This window comes from Zalophus californianus, chromosome 2 (assembly GCF_009762305.2).
Source record: "Zalophus californianus isolate mZalCal1 chromosome 2, mZalCal1.pri.v2, whole genome shotgun sequence".
NCBI classification, from domain to species: domain Eukaryota; kingdom Metazoa; phylum Chordata; class Mammalia; order Carnivora; family Otariidae; genus Zalophus; species Zalophus californianus.
In genome coordinates, this window is record NC_045596.1 from 58,509,041 (window position 1) to 58,517,296 (window position 8,256).

Sequence of the window (8,256 nt, forward strand, 5' to 3'; positions counted from 1 at the left end):
CATCAAGAATGATACTACTAAAAATTTAACATCTACTTTTTTTCTCCATCTTGTTCAGTTCTTTATTCACAGACATTTTAAATATAAGTAAGGGTTTATTGTAGTTGTTTTGATGAAATATTAATATATTTAGCCGTTGATTTTTCTTAGTTCACAAGTATTTATTGAGCACTCACTGGGTACAAGTTCCCATTCTGGGTGCGGTCACTGTCCTCCAGGTGCTCCAGTCGAGAAGAAAGCAACTAATAGCAATGCAACGAGATTATGGTCACCATAGAGGTGGCAACAAATTGTGGAGCAAATCAATGGGTAGATGAGGCCAGTTCTGCCGGGGGAAAGGTTCACACTGAAAGAGAGACTTTAAGAAGAACCTTGAAAGACGAGTGGGCATTTGTCAGTTCACGTAAAGGAGAAGTCCAGTTCATTAGAGAGGAAAACATAGCCTATGACAAAACACGATAAAAGGTTTTAGGGCAGTACTAGGTGGATAGGAAGGGTATAGATCCAGAAGATGAAGCAAGATACATAAACTGTAGGATTGAGAAGATTTTCATGAGTTTTATTCCCAAGGGTTTGGACAATATCTTATAAGTAACGGGATCAAAGTGATATCTAATCAGAGAAGAGTCACCATGGTTAGTTTTTAGGAAGATAACTCATGAGATACGGAGGATGGGGAGTATGTGCGGGGGCAGGGGGGGAAGAAGAGGGGCAAGGTCAGCAAGTGGTGCACAAAGATTAGCCCATCAGTAGGGAGGCTGTTTATCATATTAGTTCTAGATAGAAATCTAACAATTACATTCATGCTTTGGCCTCTGCTCCAGGAGAAAACAAGTGCTCCAGACCAACACAATGAGCTTTCAGTTCTAACTCAATTGCTTTGTACTTGACTTTCTTCTTTCAATTCTATTGTCACATCTGTGGACCTTGTCTGATTTTGGTGTAGTTCTAAAAGGTATTAAATCAGAGATCACAATAAGGCAAGGTAGAATTCAATATAAAAGCTTTAAACAGGAAAAAATTTTTTATTATTAAGAGGAAAGTTCAATGAAGATAAAACTGTTAGGAAAATTTATGAGCCAAATGACATTTCACTGACATATATAAAGAAAGAAAATGATTGGAAACACGAGGACAAAGTATCACAAACACAACAGTAAACTGGAAATTTTAGAGCATTTCTACTTCTTTGGAAAAACAAGTTGGGTAAACCATAAAGTAGAAAAGTGCATAGTAAAAGTTACGATGACTTCCATGCTGCAAAATGCAGTGGTCAATTCTCAGTCCTTACCTGATTTCTTGCAGCACAATTTGACACATTTGATCCCTCTTTTCTCCTTGAAACATTTACCTACTTGGCATCTGCATTTTCTTCCAATCTTATTGGCTGTGTCTCAACGGTCTTCACCGCATTTTCTGCAACTCTTTGACCTCTAAATGTTGGAGTGTCCCAGAGCAACTCTTCCTGAATCTAAACTCGCTCCCTAGGCGATCTCATCTAGACTTAGTGTATTAATGCCATCTAGATGTTGACAACACATATTTATATCTCCACCCTGGATTTCTTCCTTTCTTTCCAGGCTCCTGTGTCACTTTCTCCCTGACATCTTCATGTTGATAATGCAGAGACAACTCAAACATAACACATTCCAACCTGGACTCCATCCTGTCCCAAACTTGTGTCTCCCTTTGTCTTGTCCATCCTTCTTTTTGCTCAAGCCAGAGTCATCTATGATTTCTTTTTCCATATCACCCTTACATTCAGCCTATGAGCAAAGCCTGTTGGTTCTACCTTCAGAGTATATCTGGAATTTGACTCTTTCTCCATACCCTTAGTACCAGCCACAATAATACCACACATGGATTCTTGCAATATCTTCCTAATTGGTCTCCCCTCAAGTATTCTTGACCAACCCCCAGCTCTGGTCTCAACATAGTAATTGAAATGATCCTTTACACCTAAGTACATTATACCACTTTTCCGCTTAAAACTTCTAATGTTTCCCATTTCACTCAGAGTAAAATGAAAAGTCTGTCCACCGACCCTACATGTTGATACCTTTCTGTCCTCTTCTTTCTCCTTTTCCATTGGGTCTTTTTGCTCAGGCACATGGCCTGCTTCTTTGCTGTTCTTCACGTTACCAATTCATTTCCTGCTCAGAGTTTTGCCCTTGTGATTCTTCTCGCTTGGAAAACTGCCCTCAGATATGTGGGGCTCACTCCATCACCTCCTCGGGCTTCAACTCATTATCATCTGCAGGATGATGCCTTCCTTGACTGACCTATTTTAAATTGTACCCCTTTACCTACTTCCACACCACTTATCACCATCTGACATACATGTGATTTTACTTGTTTATTTATTTTCTGTCTATCCACACTAGTGTAAGGCCCTGAGGAGAGCAAATTTTGTCTCTTTTGTTCACTTCTATTATCCTCAGCATACAGAACAGCTCCTGGAACATAATAAGCATTCTATAAATATTTGTTGGATATGTGGGTGAATCGCACATGCCATAGGCTGTATTTTTTTTTTATAACATGGTGAACTAGAGGGGTTGCTAAGTCCATCTTCTTTTTTTTTAATTTAATTTAATTTTATTATGTTATGTTAGTCACCACACAAAACATCATTAGTTTTTGATGTAGTGATCCATGATTCATTGTTTTCGTATAATACCCAGTGCTGCATGCAGTACGTGTCCTCCTTAATACCCATTACTGGGCTAACCCATCCCCCCACACCCCTCCCCTCTAAAACCCTCAGTTTGTTACTGGGAGTCCATAGTCTCTCATGGTTTGTCTCTCCCTCTGACTTCCCCCCCTTCATTTTTCCCTTCCTTCTCCTAATGTCCTCCATGCTATCTCTTATGTTCCGCAAATAAATGAAACCATATGATAATTGTCTTTCTCTGCTTGACTTATTTCACTTAGCATAATCTCCTCCAGTCCCATCCATGTTGATGTAAAAGTTGGGTATTCATCCTTTCGGATGGCTGAGTAATATTCCATTGTATATATGGACCACATCTTCTTTATCCATTCGTCTGTTGAAGGGCACCTCAGCTCTTTCCACAGTTTGGCTATTGTGGACACTGCTGCTATGAACATTGGGGTGAATATGGCCCTTCTTTTCACTACATCTGTGTCTTTGGGGTAAATACCCAGTAGTGCAATTGCATCAGTTGGGTCATAGGGTAGCTCTATTTTTAATTTTTTGAAGAACCTCCACACTGTTTTCCAAAGTGGCTGTATCAACTTGCATTCCCACCAACAGCGTAAGAGGGTTCCCCTTCCTCCACAACCTCTCCAACATTTGTTGTTTCTTGCCTTGTCGATTTTTGCCATTCTAACTGGTGTAAGGTGGTATCTCAATGTGGTTTTGATTTGAATTTCCCTGATGGCTAATGATGATGAAAATTTTTTCATGTGTCTGTTAGCCATTTGTATGTGTTCTTTGGAGGAGTGTCTATTCATGTTTTCTGCCCATTTTTTGACTTGATTATTTGTTTTTTGGGTGTTTGAGAAGTTCTTTATAGATCTTGGAAATCAGTGCTTTGTCTGTAGTGTTATTTGGAAGTATCTTCTCCCATTCTGGGGGTTGCCGCTTTGTTTTGTTGACTATTTCCTTTGCTGTGCAGAAGCTTTTTATCTTGATGAAGTCCCAAAAGTTCATTTTTGCTTTTGTTTTCACTAGCTTTTGGAGATGTATCTTGAAAGAAGTTGCTGTGGCCTATGTTGAAGAGGTTACTGCCTATGTTCTGCTGTAGGATTTTGATGGATTCCTGTCTCACATTGAGGTCTTTCATCCCTTTTGAGTTTACCTTTGTGTATGGTGTTAGAGAATGGTCGAGTTTCGTTCTTCTGCGCGTGGCTGTCCGATTTTCCCAGCACCATTTATTGAAGAGACTGTCTTTTTTCCATTACATATTTTTTTCCTGCTTTGTCGAACATTATTTGACCATAGAGTTGAGGGTCCATATCTGGGCTCTCTGTTCTGTTCCATTGGTCTATATGTCTGTTTTTGTGCCAGTACCATGCTGTCTTGGTGATCACTGCTTTGTAATATAGCTTGAAATCGGGCAATGTGATGCCCCCAGCTTTGTTTTTCTTTTTCAACATTTCCTTGGGGATTTGGGGTCTTTTCTGATTCCATACAAATTTTAGGATTGTTTGTTCCAGCACTTTGAAAAGTGTCATTGGAATTTTGATCAGGATGGCGTTGAAGGTATAGATTGCTCTGGGTAGCATAGACATTTTAACAATGTTTATTTTTCTGATCCATGAGCATAGAATGTTTTTCCATCTTTCTGAGTCTTCTTCAATTTCTTTCATGAGTGTTCTGTAGTTCCTAGAGTATAGGTCCTTTACCTCTTTGGTTAGGTTTATTCTGAGATATCTTATGTTTTTTGATGCTATTATAAATGGAATTGTTTCTCTAATTTCTCTTTCTACAGTTGCATTGTTAGTGTATAAGAAAGCAACTGATTTCTGTGCATTGGTTTTGTATCCTCCCACATTACTGAATTGCTGTATGAGTTCTAGTAATATGGGGTTGGAGTCTTTTGGGTTTTCCACATAAAGTATCATGTTATCTGCGAAGAGAGAGTTTGACTTCTTCTTTGCCAATCTGAATACCTTTTACTTCTTTTTGTTGTCTGATTGCTGTTGCTAGGACTTCTAGTACTATGTTGAACAGTAGTGGCGAGAGTGGGCATCCTTGTCATGTTCCTGATCTTAAGGGAAAGGCTCTCAGCTTTTCCCCATTGAGGATGTTATTCATGTGGGTTTTTCATAGATGGATTTTATGAACTTGAGGAATTTTCCCTCTATCCCTATACTCTGAAGAGTTTTAATCAGGAAAGGATGCTGTATTTTGTCAAATGCTTTTTCTGTGTCAATTGAGAGGACCATATGGTTCTTCTCTCTCCTCTTATTAATGTGTTCTATCACATTGATTGATTTGAGAAGGTTGAGCCACCCTTGCATCCCGGGGATAAATCCCACTTGGTCGTGGTGGGTGATCCTTTTAATGTATTGATGGATCCTATTAGCTAGGATTTTGTTGAGAATTTTGGAATCCATATTCATTGGGGTTATCTGTCTGAAATTCTCCTTTTTGATGGGGTCTTTGCCTGGTTTGGAGATTAAGGTAATGCTGGCCTCATAGAATGAGTCTGGAATCTTTCCTTCTGTTTCTATTTTTTGAAACATCTTCAGAAGAATAGGTATTATTTCCTCTTTGAATGTTTGGTAGAATTCCCCAGGGAATTCATCAGGCCCTGGACTCTTGTTTTTTTGGGAGGTTTTTGATCACTGCTGCAAATCTCCTTACTGGTTATTGGTCTATTCAGGTTGTCAATTTCTTCCTGTTTCAGTCTTGGCAGTTTATAGGTTTCCAGGAAGGCATCCATTTCTTCCAGGTTGCTCAATTTATTGGCATGTTGGTAATAATTTCTAATAATTGTTTCTATTTCCTTGGTGTTAGTCATGATCTCTCCCCTTTCATTCATAATCTTATCAATTTGGGTCCTTTCTCTTTTCTTTTGGATAAGTTTGGCCAGTGGTTTATCAGTCTTAATAATTCTTTCAAAGAACCAGCTTCTAGTTTTGTTGATCTGATCTAATGTGTTTCTGCTCTCTAATTCATTGATTTCTGCTCTAATCTTAATTATTTCTCTTCTAATGTGTGGCTTAGGCATTGTTTGTTGCTTTTTCTCTAGTTCCTTAAGGTGTAGAGTTAGTTGGTGAATTCTGGATTTTTCTATTTTTTTTTGAGTGAGGCTTGGATGGTTATGTATTTCTCCCTTTGGACAGCTTTGTAGCATCCCATAGGTTTTGGACCAATGTGCTTTCATTCTCATTGGTTTCCGTAAATTGTTTAAGTTCTTCTTTGATTTCCTGGTTGACCCAAACATTCTTGAGCAGAGTGGTCTTTAGCTTCCACGTGTTTGAATTTCTTCCAATTTTTTTCTTGTGATTGAGTTCCAGTTTTAAAGCATTATGGTCTGAGAATACGCAGGGAATAATCTCAATCTTTTTGTATCAGTTGAGTCCTGATTTGTGACCCAGTATGTGGTCTATTCTGGAGAAAGTTCCATGTGTGCTCGAGAAGAATGAATATTCTGGTGTTTTCAGGTGGAATGTTCTGTATATGTCTATGAGGTCCATCCGGTCCAGTGTGTCATTCAAAGCTCTTGTTTCTTTGTTCATTTTCTGCTTAGATGATCTGTCTATTGCTGAGAGTGGAGTATGGAGGTCTCCTACAATTAATGTATTGTTATCAATATGACTCTTTATTTTGGTTAACAGTTGGCTTATGTAGATGGCTGGTCCAGTGTTGGGGGAGTAGATATTTACAACTGTTAGATCTTCTTGTTGGATAGACCCTTTAAGAATGATATAGTGTCCTTCTGTGTCTCTAACTACAGTTTTTAGTTTATTTATTTTTTATTTATTTATTTATTTATTATTGTTATGTTAACCACCATACATTACATCATTAGTTTTTGATGTAGTGTTCCATGATTCATTGTTTGTGCATAACACCCAGTGCTCCACGCAGAACGTGCCCTCTTTAATACCCATCACCAGGCTAACCCATTCTACCACCCTCTCCCCTCTAGAACCCTCAGTTTGTTTTTCAGAATCCATCGTCTCTCATGGTTTGTCTCCCCCTCCAAATTCTTCCTCTCCTGCTATCTTCTTCTTTTTCTTTTTTCTTAACACATGTTGCATTATTTGTTTCAGAGGTACAGATCTGTGATTCAACAGTCTTGCACAATTCGCAGCGCTCATTGCACATACCCTCCCCAATGTCTATCACCCAGGCACCCCATCCCTCCCACCCCCCACCACTCCAGCAACCCTCAGTTTGTTTCCTGAGATTAAGAATTCCTCATATCAGTGAGGTCATGTGATACATGTCTTTCTCTGATTGACTTATTTCACTCAGCATAACACCCTCCAGTTCCATCTACGTCGTTGCAAACGGCAAGATCTCATTCCTTTTTATGGCTGCATAATATTCCATTGTGTATATATACCACTTCTTCTTTATCCATTCATCTGTCGATGGACATCTTGGCTCTTTCCACAGTTTGGCTATTGTGGACATTGCTGCTATAAACATTGGGGTGCACGTACCCCTTCGGGTCCCTACATTTGTATCTTTGGGGTAAATTCCCAGTAGTGCAATTGCTGGATCGAATGGTAGCTCTAATTTCAACTGTTTGAGGAACCTCCATACTGTTTTCCAGAGGGGTTGCACCAGCTTCCATTCCCACCAACAGTGTAGGAGGCTTCCCCTTTCTCCACATCCCCACCAACATCTGTCGTTCCCTGACTTGTTAATTTTAGCCATTCTGACTGGTGTGAGGTGGTATCTCTTTGAGGTTTTGATTTGGATTTCCCTGATGCCGAGCGATGTTGAGCACTTTTTCATGTGCCTGTTGGCCATTTGGATGTCTTCTTTGGAAAAATGTCTGTTCATGTTTTCTGCCCATTTCTTGATTGGATTATTTGTTCTTTGGGTGTTGAGTTTGATAAGTTCTTTATAGATTTTGGATACTAGCCCTTTATCTGATATGTCATTTGCAAATATTTTCTCCCATTCTGTCGGTTGTCTTTTGGTTTTGTGGACTGTTTCTTTTGCTGTGCAAAAGCTTTTTATCTTGATGAAATCCCAATAGTTCATTTTTGCCCTTGCTTCCCTTGCCTTTGACGATGTTTCTAGGAAGAAGTTGCTGCGGGTGAGGTCGAAGAGGTTGCTACCTGTGTTCTCCTTTAGGATTTTGATGGACTCCTGTCTCACGTTTAGGTCTTTCAACCATTTGGAGTCTATTTTTGTGTGTGGTGTAAGGAAATTGTCCAGTTTCATTCTTCTGCATGTGGCTGTCCAATTTTCCCAACACCACTTGTTGAAGAGACTGTCTTATTGCCATTGGACATTCTTTCCTGCTTTGTCAAAGATGAGTTGACCATAGAGTTGAGCGTCTGTTTCTGGGCTCTCGATTCTGTTCCATTGATCTATGTGTCTGTTTTTGTGCCAGTACCATACTGTCTTGATGATGACAGCTTTGTAATAGGGCTGGAAGTCTGGAATTGTGATGCCGCCGGCTTTGCTTTTCTTTTTCAAGATTCCTCTGGCTATTCAGGGTCTCTTCTGGTTCCATACAAATTTTAGGATTCTTTGTTCCATTTCTTTGAAAAAAGTGGATGGTATTTTGATGGGGATTGCACTGAATGTGTAGATTG